The sequence below is a fragment of the Mauremys reevesii genome, linkage group 3 (assembly GCF_016161935.1).
Source record: "Mauremys reevesii isolate NIE-2019 linkage group 3, ASM1616193v1, whole genome shotgun sequence".
Classification (NCBI taxonomy): domain Eukaryota; kingdom Metazoa; phylum Chordata; order Testudines; family Geoemydidae; genus Mauremys; species Mauremys reevesii.
The window spans coordinates 182,791,419-182,812,719 of NC_052625.1; the positions used below are offsets into that span (position 1 = coordinate 182,791,419).

General features: G+C 42.4%; 1 long non-coding RNA gene across 1 annotated transcript in view; it reads right to left on the bottom strand.

The window, feature by feature from the left end:
* Positions 1 to 311: 311 nt before the first annotated feature.
* LOC120402153 overlaps positions 312 to 21,301 on the bottom strand; it is a 43,527-nt gene continuing 22,537 nt past the window's right edge. The window contains exons 3-6 of the long non-coding RNA XR_005597022.1: positions 19,266 to 19,376; positions 2,550 to 2,735; positions 2,370 to 2,456; positions 312 to 1,024 (exon numbers count right to left, since the gene is read on the bottom strand). This is a non-coding gene — a long non-coding RNA (uncharacterized LOC120402153). The remainder of the gene's footprint in view (positions 1,025 to 2,369; positions 2,457 to 2,549; positions 2,736 to 19,265; positions 19,377 to 21,301) is intronic.

A 21,301-nucleotide genomic window follows, 5' to 3' on the forward strand; every position in this document is an offset into this window, starting at 1 on the left:
AATTCTATGCAAAGCATCATTTTGTGTAGGGATTATTTACCTAAATATTCTTTGTTGGGGTGTTTCACAGATTCCCTAGTCAAAAGAATTATCCAAAGTAGCATTTTTCATTGTAGGTTGTTTGTTTGTTTTTTTAATATAAATTCATGGCACAAAATAGCAGCACTGAGATATCAGCATAGTGTATGATGTGACTAATGTCTGTAGTATATGATCTTGAGTAAAAAGAGATTCATGTAAATGATTGTTCTTATTACCTTATCATTTTAAATCCCATATTTAATGTCATCTTATAATACTCCTGCAATACAACATGGAATTTGTAATAGGATCTAGAGAGCACACATCTGTATTCAGTGAAGGCAAATGTATGTTGAAATAATCATTTTTATGCACATAAACTGACAAATGGGATCTTCTGAGTCATAAAAGTGTAACATCTGAAGAGCGTCACAAAATTCTGCTACTGTAGTCATTTGAGTGTCTCATACCATGATGTCCCTTTAGAAAAACAGCAAAGCTGCAGCAGTTTTCTGTACCAGATCAGACAACGCAGAGAGTGTATTCAGTGTATTAAAGGAGTGTGGTGAACTAAATTGACTTTTTCAGTATTCTGTATCTACATAGTCTGGTCAGTTGGTGTTCCATTTCTCTGTTTCTCTCTCTCTCTCTTTTTGAAATCTTCTATTCTTCCTCCTTAGATGAGTTGACATACAGCAGAGAGCTCTAAGAGGCCAAGTGACATACGCGATCACTGCAAGCCACAATTTATCTCAAAAGGGTTCGATGGATTGAGCGGGATAGGAATTTCCAGGCTCCTGCTGTTCACACCAGGTAGAGCTGATCTGTTTCTAGGAGCCAGCTAATCTTTTTCCATTGCTGTAAAAATTGCCTATGTTCAGCACAAATTGGAGCTGTTTCTTTTATAGAACAAAGTTGTGCAGACTGTGGCTGGGGGCAGGGGTGGGAGACGGGGAAGGAGGCAGAAAAGGGAGAGAGGCTGGTCTAGTTGGCTTTGCTCCTCCTTAAAAAAAAAAGTTGAATATTCTGTCAATGCCTAATCATTTTGATATACTTATGATTGTCTGCCAACTCTGGAGAAGAGCACTTGTGCTCTGGGCATGGATCACTTGATTACCTGTTCTATTCATTCCCTCCAAAGCACCTGGCATTGGCCACTGTCAGAAGACAGGATACTGAGCTAAATGGACCTTTGGTCTGACCCAGTATGGCCGTTCTTGTGATGTCTTCTGAGCCAGGGCAGAGGACGTCCCCCTGTACATTGGTCTCTGAGCAAATCTGCTGCCTCCACAATATTAGAACCCCATACCTCCAGAGCATGTAAGAGAAAGACACAAGACTCCTGTCATAAGTCCTCAAAGGACAGTGCCCCTGGCTCACTAGGTAGGGAATCTACCTCTAACATACCAAGGTTGTTAATGTCTTCAGCCACTCTGTCACCATCTGCTCTCTAAACAGGTGCCCACAAGGCTGCTGGTTCCTCAGGTACCCAGGTACCATGAAACCAAAAGACAGTGAAGCCTCAGGCCTGGAGAGATCATCAGTATCTTTCTTTTGATGGGTTAAAATTGTTTGCAGACAGCATGGACAAATCTCTGAGAACATTAAAGAACTCTAGGGCTACCTTATGTTATCTTGGTATTTATACATCCACCTATATCTCAGCTGTCCACTTCTCAGCCTCCCACCTTGCACCCTTCCACCTCGAAGCAGCAATTTTGATGGGTTGGTTGAGGGCCTGAATTACCATCCTCATCAACTGCTCTGATTCACCTGCTTTCCTCCATTTGGTGACCACTTGGGAGTTAATCACTGCAGATGAGTGGGTTTTGGAGCTCATCTTCAGAGGATACACCATCCACTTTACTACACTTCCACCAACAAACACCCCTTTCCTATCCTTCTTCAGGGACCTCTCTCATGAAAGCATGCTTTGTCAAGAAATAGACATTCTCTTACACTTGAGAATTATAGAATCAGTCCCCAGGCAGCACAGAGGAAAGGGATATTATTCAAGGTATTTCCTGGTACCAAAAAAGGAGAGTGGAGGTTGGAGAACCATCCTAGATTTGAGGCTATTCAACACCTATGTGAAGGCACAAAAATTCAAAATGGTGACATATGTAGAGATAATTCCATCCCAAAGACAAGGGCATTGTTTCTCAGCCCTTCACCTATATTGTGATCCACCCATCTCACAAATGTTCCTGTATTTCACTGTCAGCCAGGACCACTTTCAATATCGAGTACTCCCCTTGGCCCTATCATCTGTCCCTAGGGTCTTTTCAATAGTCATATCAGTAGTAGCAGCAAAGCTCTACAGGAAAGGTATTTTAGTATTCCCTTACCTGGATGATTGGCTGCTGAAAGGCCACTCTCTGGAACTGACATCTCGGGCAACCTCCAGGGCCATAGATCTCCTCCTCAAATCAGGCCTGCAGTCAAACATCCAAAAATCCACTTTATGTTTTCCACAGGGGTCAAAGTTCATAGGGGTACATCTTGATTCAGTAACAGCAAAAGCCTACCTTCCTCTGCACAGGTTTGTGGCCCTTTCCAACATAGCCAACACAATTCAGATCAGCCCCCAAACTCTGGTCGGGAACTGTCTTCAGTTGCTGGGGCACGTGGCAGCCAGCGCCTTCATTAAAGAACGTGCAGGATCCAAATGCGCTGTCTTCAAGTAATAGAGGGGTAGCCGTGTTAGTCTGGATCTGTAAAAAGTGACAAAGAGTCCCGTGGCACCTTATAGACTAACAGACGTATTGGAGCATATGCTTTTGTGGGTGAATACCCACTTCGTCAGACACATGTCAAGTGTGGCTCAAAACTGTTTATTCACCAAACAGAGACAGTTTAAATATGCTTCTTTCCATACCCACCTGTGTAAAACAATCCCTCAACTGGTGGAAAGACCATCACAATGTGCGCACAGGAGTTCCATTTACAACTCCTCCCCCAATGGTCATCATAACAATGGACTAGGGTGGGGAGTTCATCTAGATACTCACACGACTCTGGGCAAGTGGACGCAATCAGATACATGTGTCCAGTTTCTACCACTAATTAGGGGCAAACACATAAAGGTCATGATGCGCATGTCATTTTTATAACCCTGTTATGACAACCATGTACACTGGAGGTGAAACCTAAAAAAAGGATGAAATAAGAGAATAACCATAAAATGAGCCTATAAACCAGAGATACAACCGACTGTTGAATCATTACAGGAGGATGACACAAGGTGGATGATGATTTACATCAATTGCCAAGGAGGAGCAAGATCCCACTCCCTCTGTGTCAAGGCTGTCAAGCTTTGGAATTGGTGCATATGCAACCAGATCATCATCACAGCAGCCTATCTCCCAAGGGTTGAGAATGTGACCACAGATAAACCCAGCAGGAACTTCTTTCAAGACCACAAGTGGGAAAAAGACCCCAGCATATTACACCACATATTCCAGCAACAGGGAGCCCCTTAAATAGACTTGTTAAACAAGAAATGTACCCAGTTTTGCTCGAGAGGTGGACTGGGTCGCCAATCCCTGGGGGATTCTTTTCACCTTCATTGGTCATCAACTCTCCTGTACGCATTCCCACCGACTCCCGTACTAGCCAAAGTTATGCTCAAAATAAAAAAAAAGACAAAGACAAAGACAGAGTCATCATATTTCCAATGTGGCCAAGACAAATTTGGTTTCCTTATCTGATACAGCTGGCCATTTGCTCACCAATCACACTCCACCCTGCTCCTCATCTCCTCTCCCAGAAAGGCAGGAAGATCCTTCAGCCCAATCTCACCGTGCTTCATCTCAAAGCATGGTTGGTCAGTTGTTCAAGGGATTAGAGGCAACCTGCTCAGAGCAAGTAAAAACAGTACTATTACACAGCAGGAAACAGTCTACTCCCTATGCATACTCTCGAAAATGGATAACATTTGTCTGTTGGTGTGACCTTAGACATATTCCACCAATGACCTCATTGCTGCCGGATATACTGGACTACATCCTAACTCTAAAAAGTTCTGGACTATTGATGAGCTCCATAAGAATCCACATGGCAACCATCACAGCTTTCCACCCCAATAGAGGGTTATTCCATTTTTGCCCATCCAACTACGGCAAGATTCCTCAGGAGACTTGGAAACCTCTATCTGCCAGTCTAATATCCTGCTCCTGTTTGGGACCTCAATCTGATCCTTGGATGCCTCAAAAGACCATTATTTGAACAAATGGCTACCTGCTCATTGCTCCATTTATCAATGAAGACAGCATTCCTGATAGCATCACATCAGCACAATGGGCCCTGACAGCATGTCCCCTTCACACAGTATTTTTTGAGGACAAGGTCATGCTTTGACTCCACCCAAAATTTTACCTAAAGTTTCTTCCAAGTTTCATATTAACCAACCCATTCACTTGCCTGTTTTCCACCCCAAACTGCATACAGATAACCAGGAGGCAATCCTGTACACCCTTGATATCAGGAGAGCCCTGGCCTTCTACTTGGATAGGAAAAAGTCCTTTAGAAAAACTCACAAGTTGTTTGTCTCACTAGCAGGTAGGTCAAAAGGGTCTGCAGTCTCTAATCAAAAACTTTCCAAGCAGATATCAGACTGCATTAATTATTGCTACAAATCTTGCAATATTCAAACACCTTCAAATATACATACTCATTCTACTAGGTCCAGTTCCACCTCTATGGTATTCCTAAAGAAGGTGCCCATTATTGAAATATGTAAGGCCTCTATTTGGACATCTATGCATTTGTTCACCAAACACTATGCTATAACTCACAACTCTGCTGCTGATACTGTGTTCGGCTCGGCGGTACTTTCTTCAGTACTGGACTCAATTCCAAAGCCCGCCTTAGAGGGAACTGTTTGGTAGTCACCTAGAGTGGAGCACACATAGGGACACTACTCGAAGAAGAAATGGTTACTCACCCTGCGAAGTAACTATGGTTCTTTGAGATGTGTATCCCGATGGGTGCTCCATTAGCCTCCCTCCTTCCCCTCTCCTTCAGAGTTCTCTGCTATGGAGCTAACGTGGTAGAGAAGGAACAGGGGACAGATCACCTATGCAGTGCTATATAAACAACATTATAGGGCACTAGCATGCAGGCGGAACGCAGGCAGAATGGACACTTTTATGAGAAATCCCTGATCAAAGGTACAACAGGTGCTAACACACCTAGAGTGGAGCCCCTGTAGGGGGACACATCTCGAAAAACCACAGTTACTGCACAGGGTGAATAAACATTTCTTCTTCTGCCCTTCTTGGGCTATTCTTCCACCCACTTCTGGGCTCAGTTCTCTGCCCTACAAGGCTATCTGCTCATTTACAGAGACCAGATCCCCTCACACCCAAGATACTTTCCCTGGATTTCCTCTTACAGCCTCTTACTCATTGGAGTTCCCTTCTCTTTGCCCCTACTCCCACAAGCCTGCAGAGTTCTTTGCTCCTTCAGCTGGGCTCCCAGGGCTTTCTCCTTGGAGGCTCTTTTCCTCCTAACAAGTTTCCCCCACTGCCTTTCCTCCCTGGGAACTCCTGCAGCTTCTCTTTCAGGTGCCGGGGATTACAAACCCAGGTCCACAGGGTTGCTGAATAAGAGCCTTATCCTTTGCACCACGACACTGCAAGGTCACATAAAAGGGAACTGCATCTAACACAGCACAACCAGAAGCTACACCGACTGATTCAGCTGGGTCAAGTGACTAGCAGCAGACTGCTGATTAGACATCACTGGGCATAAAGCTTCCTGTTCTTGTCCCACCTCCTGTCTGAGCAACTAGTTGCTAGGCCTGCTGCAACCCAGACCCCTGAAACCAGTTCTTGCCTCCTTGCCTGGTTCCCCCCTCCTTGCTTCTGTTGCCACACCTTGATTCTTGTTCCTACTTCCTGCCTCCTCACCTGGTTCCTGCTCCTTGCACCACTCCTGGTTCCTGCTTCCTTTTCCTAATTCCAGTGACTGACTCCAGCTTGACCCTTGGTGTGATTTTTGACTCCCATTCCATCTTAATCCTTGGCCAGGCCACCGACTCTGACACTGGCACTGATCTTCGGTGCAGCCTCTGACTCGACTCTGGATTGATCATTGGTGTGGCTTCAGATTCTGGCTCTGGCATTGACCTTCAGTGTGACTTCTAACTATGAACCTGACTCCGCCCAAGTTCTGACCACTAGGTCATACCTCCCCATTATAGCCCTGACATTCTCCCAGGGACCTCTCTACTTATTACAGACCCTACCTCAGGGCCTCCCACGGGAGATTAAGCTGCTCTCTTGGTTCCTTCTCTGCTGCTCCTTTGCTTTCTGCAGCCCTCCCTCCTCCTCCTCTCTCTCTTAAATGTGTTTAAAGAAGCCATTTGTGAAGGTGTGATGTCTCGCTAACAGCTGAGCAGCTTCTCCCTGCCTCCCTCTCCTCAGGCTGAGAGACAGCAAATTATGGCACAGGACAGGCAAATTTGACAGGGACCAGCCCCTCAGCTTCCCAGCCCTTTTAGCAGGCCAGTTTACAAACATCAACAAAACATCACTGTAGCCTTTTCCTTCTCTGTTTCTGGTCTCCCATCCCAGTACTGACAAGAACCTGATCCTGCTTTTAACAGGTCACGGCACACAAAACGTTTCCCTCCAAAATGTTAAGTTCAACTACATTCAACCCTTAAAACCAAGAAACGAAGAGTTAAGATAAAAGAAACTAAATTTCTGAAGATAATAAAAAGTTGAGTCATTTTTTGTGTTGTGTTGTGTTCCACTCCACAGATATGAATTGCAGCAGTCTCCAGAACTTAGTAAGGGGTAAGTGAAGGCAAAGTTTCAGAAGAAATCCGCTATGTGAGGGTGTAGGGATGGTAACATATCTCATGTCTGGGATGGTTTGTGTGGAGTGTTTGAGTGTAGGCCAGTTATAAGTAACTCTTGCTCACTACCCCTCAATTAAACCTGAGTTTTATCTTAACAAAGGGAAGGTGTTAGACTTTGTCCTGCACTGTTCATGTGGTCTGCTCTGTGTTCTTTACCTAAAATGCTAGTGTGTGTGTTATGGGTGTATTGAGGCATTACTCAAAAAGGGTAGAGTGAAGGTTGTGTTGCCGGAGTGGCATGTACCTTAACTTTGTATTCTGGTTTTCAGAGGTTCAAGCTTGCTTTACCTTAACATTTCATTTCCTGGTGTTCAGAGGTTTGAATTAGAGCTGGCAAAAACTTGAGATTTCTATTTCAAAATCTGGTTTTCATTCAAATTGGACTGAAACCAATTTTTAAAAAGGTTGCATGGGCTGGAAATTTCAAAAAAAATCATTTTGGAAACACTGACACATGGATGTCTGGGAGCTGGAGCTGGGAGCGAAGTGGGGAGGCTGAGCACGCTCGTTCTCTGATCTCCAGCTGCTGTAATTGGGAGAGGGAAGCAGAGAGGCTGTGTGCCCAGGCTCTGCCTCTTCAGTCAACCAGGCTGGGGGTAGGCGAGAGATGCAGAGAGCCAGGGAGGGGGAGAGTCAGGGTGCTCAGCCTCTGGCAGCCCACCTGGAAGGCTCTTGACCATTTCACTTCCTGCTGAGAAAAGGTTTGTAAGAATTGTTATAATATGGGCAAAACAATGTTTTTCTCTAACCTTATTCTGGGAAATGGCTGAACTGTTTTGGCTGAAACTTTCCAAAAACTTCTGTCTGAGGCAGACAGCTGGTGTGGAAATTTTTAGCCCTAACGGTTCAATTTTGGAAAATTATAAGCAACTGAAAACTGGGTCATATATTCACAAGTGCCAGGAAACCTTAATAACAGGTGGCGCTATGAGCTCTCTATATAATATAAAAGATAACAAGAGAAGGTAGAAAAGAACAGAAAGAAGGGAAGCAGGATTTTTTTTTTAATTTTAACTCAGACATGAGAAACATTTTGAAATCCACACAGGATCAGTTTAACCTCTGGGCAAAACCTAGTACTGTTGTGCAAAGGGAAAGAAAAATTTGTTCTTTCATCTTTATAATACTATGAACCAAGTTATAGCAAAAATCTAGAATAGGAGACATGGATGACTCAGGGAATTGGAAATGGGAGACAGAATCTTTCATTTCAAGGATGACGGTTCAAAACCAGATGAGGTTAGTAGTGACTTGAAAGTTGTTATCCTCTGATGGTTGTTTGGTGGCCTGTAAAAATGTTTAGTACTTATGCAGCACTTTTCATCTTCAAACACTAATTAGATAATACAACACCCAAGGAGTGGGCCCTCCAGTTAGAGCTCAGATACCTTGGCTGGGCTGTACTGGGAAATTTGCTCCATCCTCCTGGCTCTATTCCTCCATATTAATTGATCCTGGCTTACATGGTACAGAATATTTTCTGATATTTTCTCGGACACTCTAAAACAAGATGAGGGGGGAAATGAGAAGGAGAAAAGCAACAGAAAGCTGACAAGAAATAGAAAATATGACTGCATAGAGAGCTTTAGTGTACCCTCATTTGCAGTAGCATATTGAACTCTGGGCAGCATATTACCAGAAAGAAATTGGTGAGCTGGACGGAAGTATGAGAAATGCAACAACAGTAATCAGGGACTTGGAATGACTGATTTATCAGGAAAGACTGAAGGAGCTAAACATACATATCTTGAGTAAGAGACAGCTAAGTAGAGGGACATGATAACAGTCTATCTGTAAACACTAAGAATGAAGAGGAATTATATAGTATTACACTTGAGGGTATCAATAGGAGTAATAGGAGGAAATTAAGGTAAGGAAAAATTAGGCTGAATTTTAGAAAAAAAGTGGAAAGTAACATTGACTGGATGGTGGGAAAGGAGAGTGTGAGAAGCACCATCACTTGTGCCTTTATGGATATTCTGGACAAAAAAAAATTACTGTAAGGGAAACTACCACACTGGCTAATTATGATGAATTAGTGGGACCAAATATTCAGAACCGTGCAAGAATTTGTGAATATCAAATGTGTATTCCTTTGTCCACCTAGCTGGGTGTAAGTAGTTCCCATGATTCATAAACTCATTCACATTATTCACACATGGGAATGACATGTTACAAACTTAACTCCAATGTTATCTGAAGGGCTCACTTGTGCCACTCATCACTGTGGGTGGTGTGTGGTGGATGTTGGAAGGCAGGCTGGAGATCATCCTGTGAATGAGTGTCACCTGTTGGGGGGAGGAGAGTTCAGTGAGGGCATAGATTTAAATGGGAGGGAAAAGGTGCCAGTAGCATTGGTGTAAAGCAGTGGGTGACTGGACAAGGGATGTGAGAAATAGATTCAGTAAGGAAGATGGAATTATGGAACAAAAGCTATAGAGTGTCCGTGGGGGAGGCAGAAATATGACAGGTCTAAATGGATTGCTGGGGGGAAAAAAGTCTATAGACCATGATACAAACCCTACAATGGATATTGGCAGGACCCTTTAGCATTGGCTTCCTTTGAATATCTCCCTCTCACAGAGTTTGTTATTCTGACTTGCTGAGTCATGTCGATAGTTCGATTGTAAACTCTTTGTGTCTATTTACATTGCTTGAAAAGCACTTAGCACATTATGAATACTGAGGAACCAATAAGAACAGGCTGTTTGCATGTGCATAACACCATGTACAACCAATATAATTTCTTATGAAAATTGGGCACACAAATACCTCTCATTTCTATGGTTGCATAAAAGGAAGGAGGAAAAGAGACAGCAGGGAACATGAAAATATTAGGGAATAACAAGGTAAGAAAGAGAAAATCATACCTTGAGCTTGCTAAAGAGGACAGAAAAAAGATTTGAAGGGAAATAGGTGCGGAAGTTAGGTCTTTTTCATTCTGAACATTAAAAAAACCACTGGAATATATAATTCCCTAAATCACTAAGTATGAAATGTCAGCTAATTAATCTAATGAAACTGAGATGCTGCAGAGTAAATTTGCCTGTGCAAACACCAGTGCTGAATTTATTAGCTAAAATAATGGGTGACTGCTCTGGCAGAGGAAATAAAGTACATTCTTGACCTCCATCATGGCCTCTGTGAGGACTCAAGCTTGTGATACGTGATGTGATCCCACAAATAAAAGAAGGCATCTTTCAAGAAATAGTGTATTCCCAAACCCCATCCTGATGCAGGTGAATTCTGGGAGCTAGTAAAGAAAAATAAACATTCAAAACCTAGAGGAGTAAGTAGTAACTGCAAAGGTGGCATATTAGCACAAAATAACATTTTAGCACAAAAGTTATTTATCACTCAAAATCTACTTGTACACCTTTGCTGCACCATTGAACATAGGTCCAGCTTCTGTGCTAGGGAGGACTCGGCTGGGGGGGCGGGGAAAGGAACAGAATGTAATCAAAATAGGCAAATTGAAAAAAAGCATCACTTTCTCCTATGCAGAAAAAGAGAAAACAGTACAAGGAAAGAAAAAAAGATACAGAGCTAAACATGACTGGTTTGCAGCTCTTGATCTGAAGAATTGGTTAGGCAAACGCCTGTCAGGGATGGTCTGGGTTTACTTGGTCCTGCCTCTTGAAGTCTTTTTGAGCCCTACATTTCTATGAGTCTACGATAATGGGATGCATATGCAGAAATAAAAAGGTCAAGAGATGTAAGGTGAGAAGGAATTCAGCACTGGTGCCTCTGGCAGGCAGCATGGTCCAGTGGATCAGAAAACAGGACCAGATTCTCAGTGACACTGCTGCAGAACCTGATGCAGCTAAACAGAGGAGACAAAGGTGAGAGTTTACTATCTGGATACTTCTGTGATGCTATGGTAGACCAGGGTCAGTTCAGTCCAGTCCGTCACATAACTTAAAGCAACTGATTATAATAGTTCTCATCATCCAGGGATCATTGGAACCAATGGTGGTCCAGTTCTACCTGCTGTATCCCAGTCAATACCGCTCCCTCCATCCAAAATGTTCTATCTACATCAGACTGTGCAAGGGGTCACATAGGGCTAGGTAGACCATGGAGCAGCCATAGGTTGCATGGGAGCAATGGTCTGGTCCCCGCTTTCTATTCCTAATTGTGCCACTGAATCACCATGTGTTCTTCAGCAAGGACTTTAGGGAAGCACTATGCACAATTCTAAAGCATGGTGTAGCTGCACAGATGGCCACTTAAGCACAATCCCTCCCTGATCTTGTCCTCAGGCTCTACACAGATGCCAACTTAGGCTAGTGCCTAAATGGCCCTGTTTGACAGGAAGTTGTCTTTGTTAGTATTTTTGTCGTGTGTCTAAAAAGAAATGGCATGTTTAAGAAATAAAAAATGTCCTGCACTTATATAGAGTCTCAAAAGGCTGTCCTCAATGAGGCTGTTCTGAAATAACTGGTTAGGCCTCAGGACACCTTGGGAGGCACTGTGCAGTTATGCCTGGTCAAAGCTGTGCACTGTAGTGAGAGCACCCACGTCTTATAGGTGATCTGCAAATTAATTTTATAAACTATTGGGGTTGTGCCTAGGTTGGCTTTCTTGGGATGTATAAAGAAGGGCTTAAAAATCTGCTCTATTTTTAACTTAGAGGTTTCAAAAATATCTAAGACTGGTATTCCAGGAGTCTGAGATGCTTTTTGTGTGAAGTGACAGGAGTTCTGAATCACTAACAAAGACATCCTCTCTCCAAAGTGTCGATTACCTATTGGAATTAAATAAGTGTTAAAAAGAGTTTAAATAGTCTGACTCCCCCCTCAGACAAATCTTTTCTCCGCTCATTTCTTCAGATTTCAGTCTCTCTTTGCTGATGTCATAATTACACTTGCTGTCCAGTCACAACAGCATCGTCAAGAATAAACAGGACCTGAATTCTTAATGTAAAAACCAGAAATCCCTACCTCCCTCTCGTCAGCCTATTCAAAATTTTGCAGCTCAAATCCTCCTCCTCTCCCATTGCAGGCATTTTATTTACCTGTGAAAAGCTTGGTGTGACATTGACCAACTGGTCAACTTGGGTATGACCCATAACAACATAACAAGAACAACAAGGAGTCGGGTGGCACCTTAAAGACTAACAGATTTATTTGGGCATAAGCTTTCATGGATAAAAAAACCTCTCTTCTTCAGATGCATGGAGTGAAAATTACAGATGCAGGCATTATTATACTGACACATGAAGAGAAGGGAGTTACCTCACAAGTGGAGAACCAGTGTTGACAGGGCCAATTCGATCAGGGTGGATGTAGTCCACTCCCAATAATAGATGACGAAGTGTCAATTCCAGGGGAGGCAAAACTGCTTTTACAATGAGCCAGCCACTCCCTGTCCCTATTTGTGTCCATTTATTCTTTTACATAGGCACTGTCCAGTTGGCCAATGTACATGGCAGAGGGGCATTGCTGGCACATGATGGCATATATCACATTAGTAGATGGGCAGGTAAATGAGCCCTTGACGGTGTGGCTGATGTGGTTAGGTCCTCTGATGGTATCACTAGAGTAGATATGGGGACAGATTAAGTAACGAGGTTTGCTACAGGGATTGGTTCCTGGGTTAGTGTTTCTGTGGTGTGGTATGTAGTTGCTAGTGAGTATTTGCTTCAGGTTAGGGGGGCTGTCTATAAGTGAGGACTGGCCTGCCTCCCAAGGTCTGTGAGAGTGGAGGATCATTTTCCAGGATAGGTTGTAGATTGATGATGATGTGCTGGAAAGGTAAAATACATTTGCAAAGGAAGAAGTGTTTTTTTAACCCACGAAAGCTTATGCCCAAATAAATCTGTAAAAGCAGCAAAGAATCCCGTGGCACCTTATAGACTAACAGACGTTTTGCAGTTTCTCTTTGAAGTCTGGTCCTGAAGTTTTTTTGCTGCAGGATGGCCACCTTAAGATCTGCTATTGTGTGGCCAGGGAGGTTGAAGTGTTCTCCTACAGGTTTTTATATATTGCCATTCCTAATATCTGATTTGTGTCCATTTATCCTTTTCCTTAGAGACTGTCCAGTTTGGCCAATGTACATAGCAGAGGGACATTGCTGGCATATGATGGTGTATATTACATTGGTGGACGTGCAGGTGAATGAACCAGTGATGGTGTCGCTGGTGTAGATATGTGGGCAGAGTTGGCATCGAGGTTTGTTGCATGGATTGGTTCCTGAGCTAGAGTTACTATGGTGCGGTGTGCAGTTACTGGTGAGAATAAGCTTCAGGTTGGCAGGTTGTCTGTGGGCAAAGATTGGCCTGTCACCCAAGGCCTGTGAAAGTGTGGGATCATTGTCCAGGATGGGTTGTAGATCCCTGATGATGCGTTGGAGGGGTTTTAGCTGGGGACTGTATGTGATGGCCAGTGGAGTCCTGTTGGTTTCTTTCTTGGGTTTGTCTTGCAGTAGAAGGAGGAAACTGCTGAGCTTCAGTTCATCTGCAAATTTGATCCATCAGCTCAGGATTAAACAAAGACTGTGAATGGCTTGCCAACTACAGAACCAGTTTCTCCTCCCTTGGTTTTCACACCTCTACTGCTAGAACAGGGCCTCATCCTCCCTGATTGAACTAACCTCGTTATCTCTAGCTTGCTTCTTGTTGCATATATATACCTGCCCCTGGAAATTTCCACTACTTGCATCCAAAGAAGTGGGTATTCACCCACGAAAGCTCATGCTGCAAAACGTTTGTTAGTCTATAAGGTGCCACAGGATTCTTTGCTGCTTTTACAGATCCAGACTAACACGGCTACCCCTCTGATTCTTGACACCAAATAAATCTGTTAGTCTTTAAGGTGCCACTGGACTCCTTGTTGTTTTTTGGATACAGACTAACACCGCTACCCCCTGAAACTTAACAAGAGGTATTGAAATGTAATCAAAACAATCTACTTGTATGTGAATTTCAAAGAGATGTCCTAGACCAGGAATCATTAACCCATTTATTTATAGTAATAGAGATCAAGTGTAGATGCTAAGTGTATTTGTCTGTGTTTTCATGTATCTTGTTAGAAGTTTAACAATGGGATCTAATTAGCTTGCAGATGCTAAAATCCTGTTCCTGTTTTATAATGCTTCATTACTGTATTCTATTGACTCAAAGATCAAAAATGTAAGATACTACAGGAACAAATAATGTTATTTACATTGTCTTCATCTTAATTATCTATGCTATAATGAACTGCCTTGATAGCTTGAATGGCTAATTGCCTTATGTGAATAGATGCAGCTAGTTTACCCATGTATGCATAGGAAATAGAAGATTAGCTTCAAAGCAACAATATACACTGAGTAATCTTCATCCAGGAAAGGTCCTGCTGTGACAATGACTGTCATGAAGTTTATCAGTTTACTGGAGAAATATACAGAGAACGGTTCAGGACTGATCCATTTTATCTTAGGTCTGCTTAAACTTTGACAGGGAAGGTCTCAGCCACAAGACTGAGGTCTCCAGGTTTACTCTGGCTTTACCCTGTAATTCTCATGGAAGGATTTGAATAACCTCCACACCTGGATTGCCAACTGGACTATAACCTTTTAAATTGATTCCAAAGTCTTTTACTAATCAGCAGTCCCCCCATCTCTGATATGAAACTGACCTAAGGACTTTTCACTATATTGGACATGGATGTCTAGATGGGAATCAAGGGCTGTGGGATACTAAAAGGGGACTGGAGTACTTGTGGCACCTTAAAGACTAACAAATTTATTTCAGCATGAGCTTTCGTGAGCTACAGCTCACTTCTTCGGATGCATAGAATGGAACACACAGACAGGAGATATTTATACATACAGAGAACATGAAAAGGTGGAAGTATGCATAACAACAGGAAAAGTCTAATCAATTGAGATGAGCTATCATCAGCAGGAGGAAAAAAAACTTTTTGAAGTGATAATTAAGATGGCCCATAGAAGGTGTGAGGAGAACTTAACATAGGGAAATAGATTCAATTAGTGTAATGACCCAACCATTCCCAGTCTCTGTTTAGGTCAGTGTTAGTTGTATCTAATTTGCATATTAATTCGAGTTCAGCAGTTTCTCTTTGGAGTCTGTTTTTGAAGTTTTTTTGTTGCAAAATTGCCACCTTCAAGTCTGTCACTGAGTGGTTAGAGAGGTTGAAGTGTTCTCCCACTGGTTTTTGAATGTTATGATTCCTGATGTCAGATTTGTGTCCATTTATTCTTTTGCGTAGAGACTGTCCGGTTTGGCCAATGTACATGGCAGAGGGGCATTGCTGGCACATGATGGCATATATCACGTTGGTAGATGTGCAGGTGTACGAGCCCCTGATGGCGTGTCTGATGTGATTAGGTCCTATGATGGTGTCACTTGAATGGATATGTGGACAGAGCTGGCATCGGGCTTTGTTGCAAGGATAGGTTCCTGGGTTAGTGTTTATGTTGTATGGTGTGCGGTTGCTGGTGAGTATTTGCTTCAGGTTGGGAGGCTGTCTATAAGCGAGGACTGGCCTGTCTCCCAAGATCTGTGAGAGTGAGGGATCATCTTTAAGGATAGGTTGTAAATCTTTGATGATGTGCTGGAGAGGTTTTAGCTGGGGGCTGTAGGTGATGGCTAGTGGCGTTCTGTTATTTTCTTTTTTAGGCCTGTCCTGTAGTAGATGGCTACTGTGTAAGTTCAAATGCTTGTTTCTTTCACCAGCAGACGTTGGTCTGATAAAACATATTACCTCACTCACTTGGTCTCTCTGAAATCAATGTCATTTAGGAACCTAAATACCTTTTGAGGATCTGGACCTAAGTGTCTTGTACAAGTTCATACAGGAGGTCTGTGGCAGAACACAGACTTCAGACCAAGTGTCCCAAGCCCTAGGCTAGTGCCCAAACTGTCAAACCCTTATTCCTCACAAATCTGTAATTGGACACCTTGAATACTGATTGCTTCTACTTTATGGACCCAGTGCAAAAATCCTTACTCATTCAAAGTACCAAGTGACTGGTGATGTTGAGCACCACACTGTTTAACGTGTCAAGTTAACCGCCTTAACACTGAGGCAGCTCAACTTCCCAGTCACTTTTGAAAATCTTGGCCAATATCTGTATGAATAATCTATAAGAGCCTGTATAAAAAGAGCTTCAATTCCTCCTTTCTGGAACAAAGGTTCTGTAAAATGTTATATCGGCAGTCTGAAATAATTTCTATGACATGCCTATAAAATCTTGTAGTGTGAGTTGGCTGCCACTCTCTGAATGCCTGTGTTCAAGGAAGAAAATATTTCTGCATTTCACAGTGTGTTGCTGGTCTAAGGACCATGTTAAAAGCCACAAGTTTCAGTTAAATGAAACACCTTCCTAAATTTTTTAAGTGGTGTCTAGGTGTTCAGCTACATAATTCCTACTAAAATGTCAATGAGAATCATGCAGATAAATCTCCAGAAACTGCTTTGATAATTTAAGGGAATGGGTTAGACTGAGTCACTGGGGTAAAATGTTATTTATTTGGAAGTGAAATGCAATCAAGTGTCACACATTTGTATTCACCAACCTTTGTGAGTTGAGAGCATGTAAGGGTTAAATTATTGACAGCATTTAAGGATTAATTTGTTATTCTAAAATATAAACTATTGAGCTTTAGTGAGTTGCTAACTCTTAGACTTTCATTCTTTCTATTTAAAAACGTGTGTTTGTGAAGATTGTGCTATGTGACTTTGTTTTGCCTGGTTGCTCTGGAGACTGCCCAAGTAAGGTCCAGAGAGAGAGAGAGAGAGAGAGAGAGAGAGAGAGAGAATGTATTAGGGTAGAGGAGGATCTGGGCCATGGTTTTTGTGCATGGGAAACTAAGTTTCTCTGGGAGGCATCAAGAGAAGGGACTTGAAGTGTCCTTGAGGAGAAAAATAGTTTTGATGAGAGAAATCCATGCAAGAAGCAAAAAGCAGCTTTTATTTTGGGGACTAATAGAAGTCTCACAGTACCTGAAATGTTGCAAACCCATATTTATGCATGCAGTGCAACATACTCCTCTGCAAGAACAAGTACTGGATTGTATATGGGATTAAGACTCAAGAGCTCCTGAGTTTTAATCCTCACTCTGCTCCTCTTGCTGTGTTGCCTGGCCAAGTCACTTCACCCCTCACACACACTCTCTGAAAAAATGGGGATAAAAAATACTAAGCTATCTCAAAGGGTGTTGTACAGACTAACTGGTGACGGTTTCTGCAGTTTTGAAGTTGCAAAATTCTGTATGCAAAGATCAGAAAACACTGACTGTTTGCAGTATGGTGGTGTGGTATATGTACAGTAATTATATTGTTGTGCTCTATTAAAAATTTATATATCCTGGCATCATAGAATTGCATTCAAACTTTCAAGGCCATTTTTTTTTTCAATGTGCGTACAAGCCCACAAAAATCTGCAAAAAATCCCTGTCCTCCCGCCATATTTACTCGTTCAAGTGAGCATTTGTCCATATAAATCTAATCATTTTTTACCTAATCATTCATTTACATTCTTAGCTATGGGTTTTAGTTGATGCAACAGGGCAACCTCACTAGGGGTTTGGCTACACTTGCAGCTGTACAGCACTGGGATTTAAAGCTGTCTTCGTACAGCTGTGTAGGGAAAGTGCTGCAGTGTGGCCACATTGACAGCTACCAGCGCTGCAGTGTGGCCACATTTGCAGCATTTGCAGCGGTGTTGGGAGTGGTGCATTATGGGCAGCTATCCCAGCGTTCAAGTGGCTGCAACGTGCTTTTCAAAAGAGTGGGGCAGGGTGGAGTGTGACAGGGAGCGTGGGGGAGACAGAGAGTGGATTTTTGGAGCTGACACTGTGTCAGCTCCCTGCCTTGCAAGTTCTAAGGACTTGAAGATACACGGTATCAACCTTCAATTATTTTAAAAGTTTCAACCCCTTCCCCCACCCCTCTCTCGTTCACTAAATGCAATTCTCCTCAAGCAAACACTAGCTGTGGACATTCATCCCCCTGCCTGCCTCTGCTCGAGCAAACAGTAGCTGTGTTTGTTTTTTAGATAAGCAGCTCCGGGAGCCCCGAGTTCACAACAAAACAAAGAGAGGCATCACAAAAAAACAAAGAGTGTTATCTTTACTTAAAAAGCATTATGGGAAGGTTCTGGAGGTCAGTTACAGCATAGTAAGATTAATCACTGTTTACTCTGGCACCCTGGTGCTGCAAGAACAGCGCTGTTCTCTTTATTCCTCTTGTCGAGGTGGAGTACAGCCAGCGCTGTAGCCAGGGAGATACAGCGCTGTATGTGCCTTGCCAGTGTGGACAGGGAGTAAGTTACAGTGCTGTAAAGCCACTACCAGCGCTGTAACTCTCAAGTGTAGCCAAGCCCTAGGAAACCATAACCAGATTCAGATTTCGGTTATAGCGCTGTAATTCCAGAATAACTGAATTGCAATAAAATAATGCTACCTCAGATTTCAGAATGTGGCCTTTCATCCTGAATTTATTGTGCACAAAACATGTATCAGACTTACATTTTTGGCATGATTATATGAAAAGGAAAGGGTTGATTTGTGCTTTATTTAGGGTTAAGTTCCTTTTTGTGATAAAGGGTTTGATAAGTTCGATTTTCTCCCATTTTTGCATTGCTACTCCATATAGCTAGGCGTGCTATGGCTCCTTGCATAATCTTTGCACTATTATTTATTTGTATTGCAGTAGCACATAGGAGCCACTGTCAGGGACCAGGACTGTATGTGTGAGGCACTGTAAACATACAGAACAAAAGACTGTCCCTGAAATTGTGTTAATGGAACTTCTATGTTGCCTAGCTGTCAGGAAACTTGAAGTCAGGAGACTAGTGAGGCTAGGAAAATAATTGACAGTTGATAAAAGAGTTAAAAAAAAGACATTAAGTAGAGTAAATAGTTAAATACAGTTCAGTATAAAGAGTTAGATTCTGGCTCATTATGGTCTATAAAATGTCATGCAAACTTGCGTACAGTGTAGTTGTAGCTATGTTGGTCACAGGATATCAGAGACAAGGTGGGTGTGGTAATATCTTTTACCGGACCAACTTCTTTTGGTGAGAGAGACACCAACCAAAGCTTGTCTCTCTCACCAACAGAAGCTGGTCGAGTAAAAGATATTACTTCACCTACCTTGTCATGCAAACTTGTAGCATTCAATGTATATTAAGTAATTACAGTAACCAATGGATCAAATTTAGCTGTGATAAAGTATGATGGAAGTGATATAATGGGCATCAGTTTCTCAGAAAATGGCTGTATATGGTGGAGGACTGTAATTTGCACTGATTGTTATTCAGTGGCTATGCCAGGTAAGTGTAATTTGCACCAATATGATATGCTATGAGAACCAAATGCAGCCCTGTCACTCAGGTATGTTACCCTTTTACACACCCCATATCTTACCCAGTGCTTGATCCACAGAGGTTATAAGTGTTCTTTGCCAAGAGATCTTGTCCTTTAAACTCCAGCTGTAGACACTTATGCTTTTAGCTCTTGAGATCCACAGATCATTTCCTGGTGACATACAAGATGGGGGAGTAGCTACATGTGAACAACTGTCATTGAAGTAAATGGGAGCTGTGCTTGCCTATGCCATGATTAGATATAGTTCTTCTGGTTATAGAGGTTGAAGAGGGTTTTATCTCAAGTAGGAGGTTCCAGCTTTATCTTACATCCCGGATGGGACAAGGAGTCGTTGAGCAGATGTGCTACCGTACCATACACAAGCTTGTAATGGCACCTCAGTTGTAGTTTGCTCCAACCCCACCCTGATACACTCGTATACTGAGGGGAGGAAGCTGGTGGTGTATAGTGGGCTACACCTGCTGTTTTGCATCACAGAGATTCCCTTACATACTTCAGGGCAGCCCTTTGTGCCTGAGCAGCACAAAGCATCTGGGGAGACGGGGCTAAGGATCTGACCCATAATATCCTGTAGCATAGACATCAGATGTAGTTGAATCATAGAAAAAAAATCTGATGAATAATTTATTTGATGAAGAAAGCAAAGTTCAGTGAATAATGTATTTGCTCCATAATATTCAACAAGCTGCAGCTGACAAGGTTGCTTTGTTGCCCAGGGGCAGGCAGCTCAGTCTAGATCATTTGTATTTTCCTACCCTAGAATGCATCTGGTTGAATTTGAACTACTGACTCTTTACAATTATTGGCAATACCAAATTGGTTACACTGGTTAAAACAGTTTAAGATGGATGCGTCTCCTGTATAATTCACAGCATATTATCTTCCAAAAAAGAACCCCTTCGAAAAAAACCCGAAAAAAAACCCCAGGATGCTATAAAGAATCAGAAACCAGAGTTTCCTGCTGGAATGACTCTCCTAATTTATCAACACAGCTTTTACTGCGACACCCTACAGCCACTAGTTGCAATCTCCTGCACAAATTACTTCAGGTATTATTTTATTTCACCTAATACTTCCAGATTTATTTAAACATCTAGTCACTAGTATATCTGAAATGATGTATAAAGCATAAGGATAAGCAATTAAACCAGGGATTCTCAAACTGGGGGTCGGGAGCCCTCAGGGGGTCACAAGCTGTCAGCCTCCACCTCAAACCCTCTTTGCCTCCAGCATTTATAATGGTGTTAAATATATTAAAAGTGTTTTTTAATTTATAAGGGGGCTCTCACTCAGAGGCTTGCTATGTGAAAGGGGTCACCAATACAAAAGTTTGAGAACTGCTGAACTAAACAAATAAATCCTTGCTCATTAAAATCATCCCTGCCTCCCAAAATATAAATAGCCTTCAATATCACCATCCAAGTTCCCTAATCACCCTATCACCAAGAAAAAAAGATGGCTTTGCATCAAAGCCAGGATTTATTGGACCATGAGGAGGATTGCCAAGTATCAAGGACACTCATGGACCCCTACGTCCAGCTCCCTGTCATTTATACCCAAGGTCTGTACCTAGTCTGAAATTTTCTCTAAGGTAAGCAAGTTGCCAGGATCATCTTTATCACTCTGAAAGCTTCTATTAGGTCACCTTAATCGCTTAAGCCTGATCAGGGTCTTACTCTGGTTTAAACTGCAATAACTCCATAGACTTCATTGGCTAACTCCTGATTTACATCCCTATAACCGAGTACAAGAACCAGATCTGTTCTTTTCCCAAGAGATTAAAATTCACATTCCAAATTGAGAGGCAATATATTGAGAGGCAAGCAATAAAACCTCACCTCCTCTTGATGATAATATGCTGTATCCCTGCGAGATTAATCATATTGGGACAGATCCTCAGCTGGTATAAATGAACATAGCTCCCTTGACTTCAGTGGAGCTATGTCCATTTACACCAGTTGAGGATCTGTCCCATCCTTTCTATAGTATGGTACACAGCACACCAAAAGACGTATAATCAATTCCTTATATAATTAAATGAGGACAATAATACATTAATGGAATGCTATGGTTGC